At 36.2% G+C, this 15,245-nt stretch overlaps 1 protein-coding gene across 1 annotated transcript in view; it reads right to left on the bottom strand.

The window, feature by feature from the left end:
• The window catches only part of EYS (eyes shut homolog), a 1,724,957-nt gene that overhangs the window by 1,582,561 nt on the left and 127,151 nt on the right, over positions 1-15,245 (bottom strand). The window lies entirely within an intron of this gene.

Raw genomic sequence — 15,245 nt, 5'->3', positions numbered from 1 at the left:
AAAACAATCAAATGCCAAATAAACTTCCAATTGATATTTATAAAAGTAATGTAATAATGATAAACAATACATTTTACACAAAAAAAGTTTGCTCTTTATCTATTGTAGTTGTATAAGGAACAATTTCAAAAGAAATTTGGAAAAATTCCCTAAAATACTTATAATAGAAAAATGGTCTGTACCTCTTCCTAGGTTCCTGACAAGAGGGAAAAATGTCAGGGAATGTGAGTGTGTGTGTGTGTGTGTGTGTGTGTGTATCTGTGTGTGTCTGTGTGTATACGTAGGTATAGACATACATAAACACATTTATACATATACATTTATAATGCAGCTACTTAATGCTCTGATGTTAAATATAACAGCTGTGACATAATAAAGAATGAAACTGCTAAAAAGCAAAATAATGTGACATATAAAAGCAGACACACAGATAACCCAGGCTTAGAAATATACTAAGACTGTACAATATCTGTGGTAAATGTGTTGAAGTATCTATAGGAAAAGATGAATATAACTGGTAAACAGATTGGGAATTATGGAATGAGAGATTTGGAAACTGAAAAAAAGCAAAAACCCAAATGGAAATACTAGAATTGTGGGGAGAAAGGAGTTAATTTAGTCGAGCTGAACACGTCTTATCTTTCATTAGTGGATGTAACATTTCCAGGTAATGAAAGAACATGGGAGACCTGATACAATTTCCTTGTGCATATAACTAAACCTCCTATAAAGGAGACTACAATATTTCTTAGGGTGATAGTATTTATCCACAAAACCCTCTAGCTGATAGCCCTATTTTAGAATTGTTTGTAATTTACAAACCTATGATACGTGAGACATGACTTCTTGCAAAATATCATCTAAATTATGCAAAGTACAGCTGAATTATAAATAGAGAGGGTTCACAAGCTGAAATTGCCCTGCTGTGTGCAGACCTCATTTAGAAATCTCACCTATCGCTCTGGGAATAAAAGGAAGAAACTAGGAAGCCATGCAGAATGTTTCAAATTATTTTTAGCTTTACCAGTGTAACTTGACTGCTTGTATTCTTAAGATTATAAAATATTATTACTATATTAGTAATAAAATAATCAATGGATAGGATTATCAGCAGATCAGGCACAAGAAAGAGAAGTCAATTAATGATGTCAATAAAAATCATATCTTCAGCATGCTGAGAGAAAATAACTATAATATGGTTATATCAGCCTGGTAAAATGAATTCCTTTATTTTCTGAAGAAAATAGTATTACATTTAACTGTTTATTCAATATTTGGGAGAACTTGGATATAAGACCCTATTTTTTGAGTATTCTTCATTGTGAAAAGATTTTTTAAATCTATTTTATTCAATTTCTTTAGAGCTTGTAGGATTATTCAGATTTTATACTTATTATTGAATCAGTTTACCAACTAGTATTTTTCTAGGTATGCATCTATTTCATGTAAATTGTACAATTTACAAAGCTTTGCATAATGATATATCTGATTAAACATTTGGATTTAACTGATATATTTTTGCCTCCTCCTCCCCAGACTTCTAAAAGGAGGTAACAAAATAAATAAATTAATTAATAAAATAAAACAAAACTTTAATGCAGTAAGAGAGCTAGAGGGGAGGAAACAAACTTTGAGAAGCTGTAAAGATGGTGGAGGCGTGGGGACTAAATTAGCAGAATGGGAACAGAAAAAACACAAAAGTCTAATTAGAAGGCATGTTTATGAAAAACAAAGTCATTTATCTAGACAATCTTGAGATGCTCAGAACTTAAAGATATCCAAGAATGTGGTACTGAGGTGGGTTCTGGAAACAAGGAGATTAGTAGCACAGCTTCTCTCCCAAATCACAAATTCGGATATTATACTGACTCTTCACTCACCTATCCCAGGCCCGCAAATAAATAATTTTCAAGGTTTATTCTTTGGAGAAAGGGAAACTTTTTAAGTCTTCGCCTCTAAATAGAGTCACCTGAATTTGCCAGAAAGACTCCAAGTGAGAAAGAACAAAACATTGTTCAACTTACAGAAAATTGAGGTACTGAATGGAACAGAAGAAAATTAAAACAAATCAAAGCTATAACAGTATTATAGACATAAGAAAATTTATTTTATTTATATAAAAAAACAGAATATCATGAAAATGTACAATTTAGACAACAGAAAATTCTCTAGACAATTACAAATATAATAAAACAAAAATTCAACACTAGTTTTGAGATATTAAATGGTGAATACAGTACAAAATAAACAAAATAAAACAATGGAAAATAAATAAGAGATTATGAGAAAATGAAAGAATCAATTTAGAAGATGCAATATCAAAATTTTGGACTTGGGGTACAGAAAAATAAAAGAGAAAAAAATAATTCTTAGTGACATAATACAAAGACTACCTAAAAATTGAAAGACATGTTTCCAAATAAAAGGATTTATCAAAAGATATGAACAAGATATGAACAGCAATACAATCATGGGAATGTAAATTGGTGCAGCCACTATGAAAAACAGTATGGAGTTTCCTCAAAGAAAATAAAAAATAGAATTACCATATGATCTAGCAATTCTACTTCTGGGTTTTTATTCAAAGGAAACGAAAACACTAACTCAGAAAGGTATCTGCACCCCATGTTCACTGCAGCATTATTTACAACAGACAAGACATGGAAGCTACCTAAGTGTCCATCAGTGGATGAATGGATAAAGAAGGTGTGGCAGATTTTATATATATATATATATATATATATATATATATATATATATATATGTATATATACATATATATATAAATAAAATGGGATTATGTATATATATAAATATATAAAAATATTGTTCAGACATAAAAAAGTGGAATCTTGCCATTTGCAACATCATGAATGGACCTCAAGGGCATTATGCTAAGTAAAATAAGTCAGACAAATACAGTATAATCTCACTTATATGTGGAATCTAAAAGAAAAAACTCGAAAAATAAAAAGAAACCAGATTTGTGATTGCAGAAATGGGAGGTGGGGTATGGGTGAAATGGGGCATAGTGGTCAAAAGGTATAAATTTCCAGCTGTAAAATAAGTAAGTCCTGGGGATGTAATGTACCTGGTTACTATAATTTATGGTACTGTACTGTACATTTGAAAATTGTTAAGAGTAAATCTTAAAATATCTCATCACAAGAAAAAAGTGTAACTGTGTTGTGATGAATGTTAACTAAACTTTCCATGGTGATCATTTCACAATATATACAAATATAGAACCATTATGTTGTACACCTGAAACTAATATCATATTTCAATGATATTTCATTGTTTTAAGAAGAATATAATCCTCAAAAATTTCAATATAGTGAAATTTCAGTACATCAAGACAAAGAACATTAAAACAAACGGCTTCAAGAGAGATGATCCCAAGTAGAATATAAAGAATCAAAAGGTAGCCTATTACATATACAATTCTACATTATTGCATGCCTTCCTTTCTTTTCCCTTTATCATATATCTCATAGATTGTCAAATCAGTACTGGGAGTATTCCACAGTCATTTCTACATCTGTGTTTACTCTTTTGCTCAAAGAGCCAGTGATGTCATGCATAATCTTGCACCTATATTACTCATCATGTGGATGAGACACACGTGGTGGGAGTTAGGTCAAGAAGTATATGTTTATAGTATTGATAAATATTGCAAAATTGCTCTGTTCAGATATTATAGTGATTTTCCATTTCACCATCAATTGATAAAATCAGCAAGTTGGCAGTGGCCCCTGGAGACAGAACGCTGTCCCTGGAGCAGACCCAGGGCACTGGGGCGTCGGTGGCGATTGCTCCACGCTCTGGCCGGAGGAGACAGAGTGGAGAGGATCAAGAGAAGGCGGAACGGGGAGAGGGCACAAGAAGGCGCCCCTGGGGAGTGCTAAGGGACAGAGGGCAGCAGGAGCCTGGGACTCTGGAGCGGGACCCGGACAAAGCCACTCGCTTCCGGCTGGAGGAGCTGAAACTGACCAGCACTACGTTTGCACTGACAGGCGACTCAGCACACAACCAAGCCATGGTCCACTGGTCTGGCCACAACAGCAGCTTTACAAGGGATCTACATGTGGAACTTCTATAGAACACCCACCGAACCCTGGCAGAAGACCTCAGACCTCCCAAAAGGCAAGAAACTCCCCACGTACCTGGGTACGGCAAAAGAAAAAAGAAAAAACAGAGACAAAGAATAGGGACGGGACCTGCACCAGTGGGAGGGAGCCGTGAAGGAGGAAAGGTTCCCACACACCAGAAGCCCCTTTGTGGGTGAAGACTGCGGGTGGCGGAGGGGGGAAGCTTCAGAGCGGCGGAGGAGAGCGCAGCCAAGGGGTGCGGAGGGCAAAACGGAGAGATTCCCGCAGAGGATCGGTGCCGACCGGCACTCACCAGCCAGAGAGGCTTGTCTGCTCACAGGCCCGGGTGGGCGGGGGCTGGGAGCTGAGCCTCGGGCTTCAGTCAGATCCCAGGGAAAGGTCTGGAGTTGGCAGAGTGAAAACAGCCTGAAGGGGTTAGCGCACCACGGCTGGCCGGGAGGGAGTCCGGTTGAAATCTGGAGCTGCCTAAGAGGCAAGAGACATTTTCTTCCCTCTTTGATTCCTGGTGCTCGAGGAGAGGGGATTAAGCGCACTCCATAAAGGAGCTCCAGAAATGGGCGCGGAGCTGCCAAAGAGACAGGAGACTTTTTCTTTGCCTCTTTGCTTCCTGGGGCGCGAGGAGAGAGGATTAAGGGAACCTCGTAAAGGAGCTCCAGAAACGGGCACGAGCCACGGCTGTCTGCGCAGACAACAGAGACGGGTATGGGACGCTAGGGTTGCTGCCGCCACCACCAAGAGGCCTGTGTGCGAGCACAGGTCACTCTCCACACCGCCCCTCCCAGGAGCCTGTGCAGCCCGCCACTGCCGGGGGCCCGGGATCCAGGGACAGCTTCCCTGGGAGAACGTGCTGTGCGCCTCGGCCGGTGCAGCGTCACGCCGGCCTCTGCTGCCACGGGTGTGCCCCGCATCTGTGCCCCTCCCTCCCCCCAGCCTGTGCCAGAGCCACCGAATCAGCTGTTCCTTTAACCCCGTCCTGTCTGAGCGAAGGGCAGACGCCCTCAGGCGACCTATGCACAGAGGAGGGGCCAAGCCCAAAGCTGAACCCCAGGAGCTGTGCGAACAAAGAGGAGAGGGGGAGGTCTCTCCCAGCAGCCTCAAAAGCAGCGGATTAAAGCTCCACAGTCAACTTGAAGTGCCCTGCATCTGTGGAAAACCTGAATAGACAGCAAAATATCCCAAGTTGAGGAGGTGGACTTTGGGAGCAAGATATACTATTATTTTCCCCTTTTATCTTTTTGTGAGTGTGTATGTGTATGCTTCTGTGTGAGAATTTGTCTGTATAGCTTTGTTTTCACCATTTTTCCTAGGGTTAGACCGACTCTTTTTTCTTTTTAATAGAAATTTTTCTTCTTAATAATTATTTTTTATTTTAATAACTATATTTTATCTTACTTTATTTTGTCTTCTCCCTTTCTTTCTTCCTTTCTTCCCTCCTTTCTTCCCTACTTCCCTCCTTTCCTCCTTCCTTCCTTCCTTCTTTCCTTTCTTCCTTCCTCCCTTCCTTTCTTCCTTCCTTCCTTTCCTCCCTCCCTCCTTCCTTCCTTCCTTCTGTTCTTTCCTTTCTATTTTTTCTCCATTTTATTTTGAGCCGTGTGGATTAAAGGCTCTTGGCACTCCAGCCAGGTGTCAAGGCTATGTCTCTGAGGTGGGAGAACCAACCTCAGGACACTGGTCCACAAGAGACCTCCCAAAAGCACGCAATATCAAATGGAGAAAATCTCCCAGAGATCTCCATCTCAACACCAAGACGCAGCTTCACTCAAGGACCAGCAACGAAGAGTCCTGGACACCCTATGCCCAACAAAGAGCAAGACAGGTCTACAGCCCCATCCATTAGCAGAGAGGCTGCCTAAAATCATAATAAGGCTACCAACATTCCCAAGCACACCACCAGATGTGGACCTGCCCACCAGAAAAACAAGATCCAGCCTCATCCACCAGAACAGAGGCACTAGTCTCCCCAACCAGGAAACCTACTCAACCCACTGAACCAACCTCAGCCACTGGGGACAGCCACCAAAAACAGCGAGAACTACAAACCTGAAGCCTGCAAAAAGGAGACCCCAAACACAGTAAAATAAGCAAAATGAGAAGAGAGAAAAACACACAGCAGATGAAGGAGCAAGATAAAAACACACCAGACCTAACAAATGAAGAGGTAATAGGCAGTCTACCTGAAAAAAAAATCAGAATAATGATAGTAAAGATGATTCAAAATCTTGGAAATAGAATAGACAAATTGCAAGAAACAGTTAACAAGGACCTAGAAGAAATAAAGAGAAGCAAGCAACGATGAGCAACACAATAAATGACATGAAAAATTCTCTAGATGGGATCAATAGCAGAATAACTGAGGCAGAAGGACGGATAAGTGACCTGGAAGATAAAATAGTGGAAATAACTACTGCAGAGCAGAATAAAGAAAAAAGAATGAAAAGAACTGAGGACAGTCTCAGAGACCTCTAGGACAACATTAAATGCACCAACATTCTAATTATAGGGGTCCCAGAGGAAGAAGAGAAAAAGAAAGGGACTGAGAAAATATTTGAAGAGATTATAGTTGAAAACTTCCCTAATATAGGAAAGGGAATAGTCAATCAAGTCCAGGAAGCACAGAGAGTCCCATACAGGATAAACCCAAGAATAAACAAGCCAAGACACATAATAATCAAACTGTGAAAAATTAAATACAAAGAAAACATATTAAAAGCAGCAAGGGAAAAACAACAAATAACACACAAGGGAATCCCCATAAGGCTAACATCTGATCTTTCAGCAGAAACTCTACAAGCCAGAAGGGAGTGGCAGGGCGTACTTAAAGTGATGAAGGAAAAAAACCTACAACCAAGATTACTCTACCCAGCAAGGATCTCATTCAGATTTGATGGAGAAATTAAAACCTTTACCGACAAAGGAAAGCTGAGAGAGTTCAGCACCACCAAACCAGCTTTACAACAAATGCTAAAGGAACTTCTCTAGGCAAGAAACACAAGAGAAGGAAAAGGCCTACAAGAACAAACCGAAACAATTAAGTAAATGGTAATAGGAAGATACATATCGATAATTACCTTAAATGTAAATGGATTAAATGCTCCCACCAAAAGATACAGACTGGCTGAATGGATACAAAAACAAGACCCATATATATGCTGTCTACAAGAGACCCACTTCAGACCTAGGGACACATACAGACTGAAAGTGAGGGGATGGAAAAAGATATTCCATGCAAATGGAAATCAGAAGAAAGCTGGAGTAGCAATTCTCATATCAGACAAAATAGACTTTAAAATAAAAACTATTACAAGAGACAAAGAAGGACACTAAATAATGATCAAGGGATCGATCCAAGAAGAAGATATAACAATTGTAAATATTTATGCACCCAACATAGGAGCACATCAATATATAAGGCAAATACTAACAACCATAAAAGGGGAAATTGACAGTAACACAATCATAGTAGGGGACTTTAACACCCCACTTTCACCAATGGACAGATCATCCAAAATGAAAATAAATAAGGAAACACAAGCTTTAAATGATACATTACACAAGATGGACTTACTTGATATTTATAGGACATTCCATCCAAAAACAACAGAATACACATTTTTCTCAAGTGTTCATGGAACATTCTCCAGGATAGATCATATATTGGGTCACAAATCTAGCCTTGGCAAATGTAAGAAAATTGAAATCATATCAAGTATCTTTTCCAACCACAAGGCTATGAGACTAGATATCAATTACAGGAAAAGATCTGTAAAAAATACAAACACACGGAGGCTAAACAATACACTACTTAATAACGAAGTGATCACTGAAGAAATCAAAGAGGAAATAAAGAAATACTTAGAAACAAATGACAATGGAGACATGACGACCCAAAACCTATGGGATACAGCAAAAGCAGTTCTAAGAGGGAAGTTTATAGCAATACAGTCATACCTTAAAAAACAGGAAGCATCTTGAATAAACAACCTAACTTTGCACCTAAAGCAATTAGAGAAGGAAGAACAAAAAAAAAAAACCCAAATTTAGCAGAAGCAAAGAAATCATAAAGATCAGATCAGAAATAAATGAAAAAGAAATGAAGGAAACAATAGCAAAGATCAATAAAAGTAAAAGCTGGTTCTTTGAGAAGATAAATAAAATTGATAAACCATTAGCCAGACTCATCAAGAAAAAAAGGGAGAAGACTCAAATCAATAGAATTAGAAATGAAAAAGGAGATATAACAACTGACTCTGCAGAAATATAAAAGATTATTAGAGATTACTACAAGCAACTCTATGCCAATAAAATGGACAACCTGGAAGAAATGGACAAATTCTTAGAAATGCACAACCTGCCAAGACTGAACCAGGAAGAAATAGAAAATATGAACAGACCAATCACAAGCACTGAAATTGAAACTGTGATTCAAAATCTTCCAACAAACAAAAGCCCAGGACCAGATGGCTTCACAGGCTAATTCTATCAAACATTTAGAGAAGAGCTAACACCTCTCCTTCTCAAACTCTTTCAAAAGATAGCAGAGGGAGGAACACTCCCAAACTCATTCTATGAGGCCACCATCACCGTGATACCAAAACCAGACAAACACGTCACAAAGAAAGAATAGTATAGGCCAATATCACTGATGAACATAGATGCAAAAATCCTCAACAAAAAACTAGCAAACAAAATCCAACAGCACATTAAAAGGATCATACACCATGATCAAGTGGGGTTTATTCCAGGAATGCAAGGATTCTTCAATATAGGCAAATCAATCAATGTGATACATCATATCAACAAAATGGAGGAGAAATACCATATGATCATCTCAATAGATGCAGAGAAATATTTTGACAACATTCAACACCTGTTTATGATAAAAACCCTGAAGAAAGTAGGCATAGAGGGAACTTTCCTCAACATAATGAAGGCCATATATGACAAACCCCAGGCAGCATTGTTCTCAATGGTGAAAAGCTGAAACCATTTCTACTAAGATCAGGAACAAGACAAGGTTGCCCACGTTCACCACTCTTATTCAACCTAGTTTTGGAAGTTCTTGCCACAGTAATCAGAGAAAAAAAGAAATAAAAGGAATCCAAATAGGAAAAGAAGTAAAGCTGTCACTGTTTGCAGATGACATGATACTATACATAGAGAATACTAAGGATGCTACCAGAAAACTACTAGAGCTAATCAATGAATTCAGTAAAGTAGCAGGATACGAAATTAATGCACAGAAATCTCTGGCATTCTTATACACTAATGATGAAAAATATGAGAGTGAAATTAAGAAAACACTCCCATTTACCATTGCAACAAAAAGAATAAAATATTTAGGAATAAACCTACCTAAGGAGACAAAAGACTTGTATGCAGAAAACTATAAGACACTGATGAAAGAAATTAAAGATGATACAAATAGGTGGAGAAATATACCATGTTCTTTGGTTGGAAGAATCAACATTGTGAAAATGACACTACTACCTAAAGCAATCTACAGATTCAATTCAATCTCTATCAAATGACCACTGGCATTTTTTACAGAACTAGAACAAAAAATTTCACAATTTGTATGGAAACACAAAAGGCCCCAAATAACCAAAGCAATCTTGAGAACGAAAAATGGAGCTGGAGAAATCAGGCTCCCTGACTTCAGAGTATACTACAAGGCTACAGCAATCAAGACAGTATGGTACTGGCACAAAAACAGAAATATAGATCAATGGAAGAGGATCAAAAGCCCAGAGATAAACCCCCACACATATGGTCACCTTATCTTTGATAAAGGAGGGAAGGATATACAGTGGAGAAAAGACAGCCTCTTCAATAAGTGGTGCTGGGAAAATTGGACAGATATCTGTAAAAAGTATGAAATTAGAACACTCCCTAACACCACACACAAAAATAATCTCAAAATGGGTTAAAGACCTAAATGTTAGGCCAGACACTATCAAACTCTTAGAGGAAAACATAGGCAGAACACTCTATGACATAAATCACAGCAAGATCCTTTTTGACCCATCTCCTAGAGAAATGGAAATAAAAACAAAAATAAACAAATGGGACCTAATGAAACTTAAAAGCTTTTGCACAGCAAAGGATACCATAAACAAGACCAAAAGACAACCCCCAGAATAGGAGAAAATATTTGCAAATGAAGCAACTGACAAAGGATTAATATCCAAAATTTATAAGCAACACATGCAGCTCAATAACAAAAAAAAAAAAAAAAACAAAAAACAAACCAATCCAAAAATGGGCAGAAGAACTAAATAGACATTTATCCAAAGAAGATAGACAGATTGCCAACAAACACATGAAAGAATGCTCAACATCATTAATCGTTAGAGGAATGCAAATCAAAACTACAATGAGATATCATCTGACACTGGTCAGAATGGCCATCATCCAAAAATCTAGAAACAATAAATGCTGGAGAGGGTGTGGAGAAAAGGGAACCCTCTTGCACTGCGGATGGGAATGTAAAATGATACAGCCACTACGGAGAACAGTATGGAGGTTCCTTAAAAAACTACAAATAGAACTACCATATGACCCAGCAATCCCACTACTGGGCATATACCCTGAGAAAACCATAATTCAAAAAGAGTCATGTACCAAAATATTCATTGCAGCTCTATTTACGATAGCCGGGACATGGAAGCAACCTAAGTGTCCATCCACAGATGAATGGATAAAGAAGATGTGGCACATATATACAATGGAATATTACTCAGCCATAAAAAGAAATGAAACTGAGTTATTTGTAATGAGGTGGATAAACCTGGAGTCTGTCATACAGAGTGAAATAAGTCAGAAGGAGTAAAACAAATACCATATGCTAACACATATATATGGAATCTAAGAATAAAAAAAGTCATGAAGAGATTAGTGGTAGTACGGGAATAAAAAACAGACCTACTAGAGCATGGACTTGAGAATATGGGGAGGTGGAAGGGTAAGCTGTAACAAAGTGAGAGAGTGGCAGGGACATATACACACTACCAAATGTAAATTAGATAGCTAATGGGAAGCTGCACATAGCACAGGGAGGTCACCTCTGTGCTTTGTGACCACCTAGAGGGGAGGGATAGGGAGGGTGGGAGGGAGGGTGACACAAGAGGGAAGAGATATAGGAACATATGTATACGTATAACTGATTCACTTCGTTGTAATGGAGAAACTAACACACTATTATAAAACAGTTATACTCATATAAAATGTTTTAAAAAAAGAGGTATAAAGTTTAAAAAAATATCAGCAAGTTGTCAAACTCTCAAAGTCTTGCCAGTCTTACAGGAAAAAAATTATATATTTATGGTGCTTATAAAAATGTGCTTTGCTCTCATTATAAGTAAAGCTAAGCATTTTCTCAAATATTTAGCAATACTTTCTATGCCTCATGTACAATTTTCTTTTGTCGTTTGCTTCTATGAAGTCTTCACAGGTAGATATTTTTGCTTTTCATGCAGGCAAATTACCAGTCTTTTCTTTGTGGCTTCTACGTTATGTTGGTAACTATAAAGACCTCTCTCATCCAAGTTTATAAAATAATACACCAACATTTTCCTGATGTTTTTATCATCTCAATTTTTGTATATAAAATTTTTATTGATATGAATTTAATCCAAAGTCAGTACTAAGTTACAAATCAGTCTTTCTTCCAGATGACGATTATTTTGTTCAGCATCAAATATTGAATTGTCCTCATTTCTCCTAAATATTGAGATGGCAAATTCTATTATAAGCTAATTTCTCTGCATATCTGGATTTATTTTTGGACTTTGTATTTTGCATATATTTTGACTATCAATGCAACAATACCATGCTTTCCATTATTGAAGCTCTACAATGTGCTTTAATATCTGGCAGAGCTAAGTCTCTACCCCACCTACCTGCACCATGTGCTTTTTTGAGAGTACACCTGGCTTTATTTTTCTATTTAGTTTTCTATGTGGAACTTAAAATGAATATAAAAGCATTGTTCTTATTTCATTGAAATCTTAATAAATATATAAAAAAATTGTGATTTGAAATCTTTAATATGTTAGTTCTCCTCTCCATCAACATGGTATATTTTTAGAAATTTCTTTCCAGATATTGTGTTTGTAATTATACTGTGGCAATACTTAAAGTTTTCTCAGCTTAGAACTTTAATGCTTTTCCTAATTTTAGTCCTAGGAATTTCAACTGCCGTTTACATAACATCTTTTCTTTCATTGTATCATTTAGTTAGCTCTTATCTGTATTTGAAAGTCATTTATTTCTTTTTAGCATATTAATCAATTAACACAATTCTGTTACTGAAAACTGTTTTGAAAACATTATTATATGTAATATAAGTAAAAATCATTAAACCACATTTGGTGTTTAAAACTCAGATTTGCTATTTAAATCTTGAAATAATGTCCTAACATCCTCAATGGATATAGAAACAATAGTAGGTATTTAACAAAAGCAGACTTGAAAGTGGAGCAGTATGGTAAGAAAAATACTTTTGATAAAGATTTCCTTAGAGATACAGGATTTTCTATTCTCACAGTAATCATTGTACAATTACAACAATAAGTAATAATGAATTGATTATAATTAATATATGGAAACATCTTCTGTCAAAAATATAATCCACTACTTCCTGAAGGAAAAAAAGGGAAATAAAAGTAAATATTGGTTTGCAATAATAGTTCACAAATACGTGAATCACTATTCATTTACAAAAATGTTCACTGGTACATATTAAATGTTTTAAAAGTATATGTTTAATGTAGTTAACTAAACAGAATTGATCATAAGCTTTAAAAAAAAAGACATTCAAAAAAACTTATCTCCTTTTTTGCTGTGATTTCATCTTTTCTTAACCATGATTCATATTATCTTATTTCATTTCACAACTCATTATCCACTCTGTCAGTATGTCCTTTTCTCAAACCTAATAATACATATAATGAACATAGATGATGACATTGAAAAGAAACAGTGCATGTCAGCTCTTTCTCAAGTTTTGCACCATAGACCAATTGTCCTTGAAGGGGCTTCCTCTAATTAATTACCTTCCCTTCTTTGTAGAGCAATCATATTGGCAAGAATTGATTGGGCGTGTAAGACACTTCATTTAGTTGGTAGAAAAATCTCTTAATTAAAATAATTTTACTGCTGGTAAAATGAATACACTCCATGCAAATTTACCAGCTTGATTGTAATGTTCCTCTTCAATTATATTTTATGAGAAAAAAAGAAAGTAAGATCTTAACAGCAACAAGAAAATATAGGAATTACATAAAATGTGTAATTCTATTTACATACTCAAATCTATCCTATATATATATATTTTTTAAACTTTACTGAGAAAAGTTGCACTGCTGAACCTGTACTGACATTAAAAAGAATTTAGGCGGCTCTGCTTAAATAGTTTTTTGACTATTGAGCTTTATCACACTGGCTTCTTTCACTTGGGACAGTCCAGGTCATTTACATGTTCACATTTGGAGGTCACATAATTCGTATTTTTGTGATAATTACATATGTTCATTAATTTCTGAACCTAGATTCATGAAGGGATAATGACTAAGTATGCTTTTGTTACTTTGATGATAATTGCTGAGAGCTGATTTATCCATGAGCAATTTTGACTTCATATTACCCCTCATGTCCTAGAAAATATATGTTATACTACTGTCATTCATAAAATAACTACATTTGCTCAGAGATGATTTATCCACTAAAAATTTGATTTCCTGTTACTCCCCCTATTTTTCCTAAAAACACTATTTGGTATTTTATTGTTGTGAACATGTTCCCTTTACCCATTTTTTAGTTTTCAAATAAGTTTAATGTGTAAAATTAAGTGAATGTATATATTCCATTATTCCTACTTTGAGACAAAAGGAAATCAAAATATAAAAATGATGCAGCCACTGGAGTCCATGAACTGATTTGGCTGGTAATAGAAGACTATGTTTCTCCCTCACATCTTAAATGTATTTTAATGGAACCTTAAAGATCTGTGTCCACCTCACTACAAAATTCCAGTTTGATTGTTTTGTAGTGCAAGTCTAGCAGTAGTATGTTTTAAAAGACTTGGGTGCTTATACTATGTGGCCAAGGTTTAAAATGGCTGAGCTAACACAATCCCTAAATTGTCCTGAGACTGGATATTTCAGGTAGCCTCAGTTGTTTTTCTTTTTTTTTTTTGGTTTGATTGTGTAATTTGTGAAATAGTAGGTATTCATACCAGAGCCTCTGAAGTTCCTTTCTGCACTAGCATGACCTAATCAACAAGTTACTACTCTTTTCTTTCACTTCTGGTCTTGAGTGTGATTTGCTTAATGAATTACTATTTCTGTCATTAGGGGTTATTAATTCTCCAGCACACCATCTTATGATCATGTTGAAATAAATTACCATGTCTTCTGTTTAAAAGGCTAATTTGTTAGTTTGCTTCAAGACTGTTTTAATGTAATAGTACTATTATAAGTGCAGCTGTTGTCAATTGAAAAAAATTAGCCATTGCTTGAGAACAGATATGTCAAATCTACTAATTTGCTGATTATTGATAAACTACAATGCCAAAATATCATTGACAGAGGAAATTTTATGTAAAATAATTAATTGATATAATAATAATAATAATTAATCAATTTCAAGAATTTGGATCAATTTGCTTGAGCTAAGTCAAATAGCATTCAAAGATTAATCAAACAGAAAATTATGTTCATCAAAATAGATTTTGAATAGGAACTGCCATTGTATAAAACAATTAGTAATATATTTAATCAAATACGTGTTGGAATTATTTTATTTCAAGAGTTAAAGCCAGAAAACTAGGTTTCCTCTTGACACCTCTATCACTTGCTCTTTGTATAAAATCCATAAACAGGATTTTCCATCACCTCACAATATGACTACAACTAAGTCTACCATTTTTCCCCTCTCCAATCTATTTCTCTGCCTGATCTTTTAAATTTATTTATTATTATTTTTTTTGTGGTACATGGGCCTCTCTCTGTTTTGGCCTCTCCCGTTGTGGAGCACAGGGTCTGGACACGCAGGCTCAGCGACCATGGCTCACTGACCTAGACGCTCCACGGCATGTGGGGTCTTCCCGGACCAGGGCACAAACCCATGTCCCCT

Source organism: Kogia breviceps, chromosome 13, assembly GCF_026419965.1.
Source record: "Kogia breviceps isolate mKogBre1 chromosome 13, mKogBre1 haplotype 1, whole genome shotgun sequence".
Lineage (NCBI taxonomy): Eukaryota > Metazoa > Chordata > Mammalia > Artiodactyla > Physeteridae > Kogia > Kogia breviceps.
The sequence above is the reverse complement of the archived record's forward strand: the minus strand, read 5'-3'. Positions and strand labels throughout refer to the sequence as shown.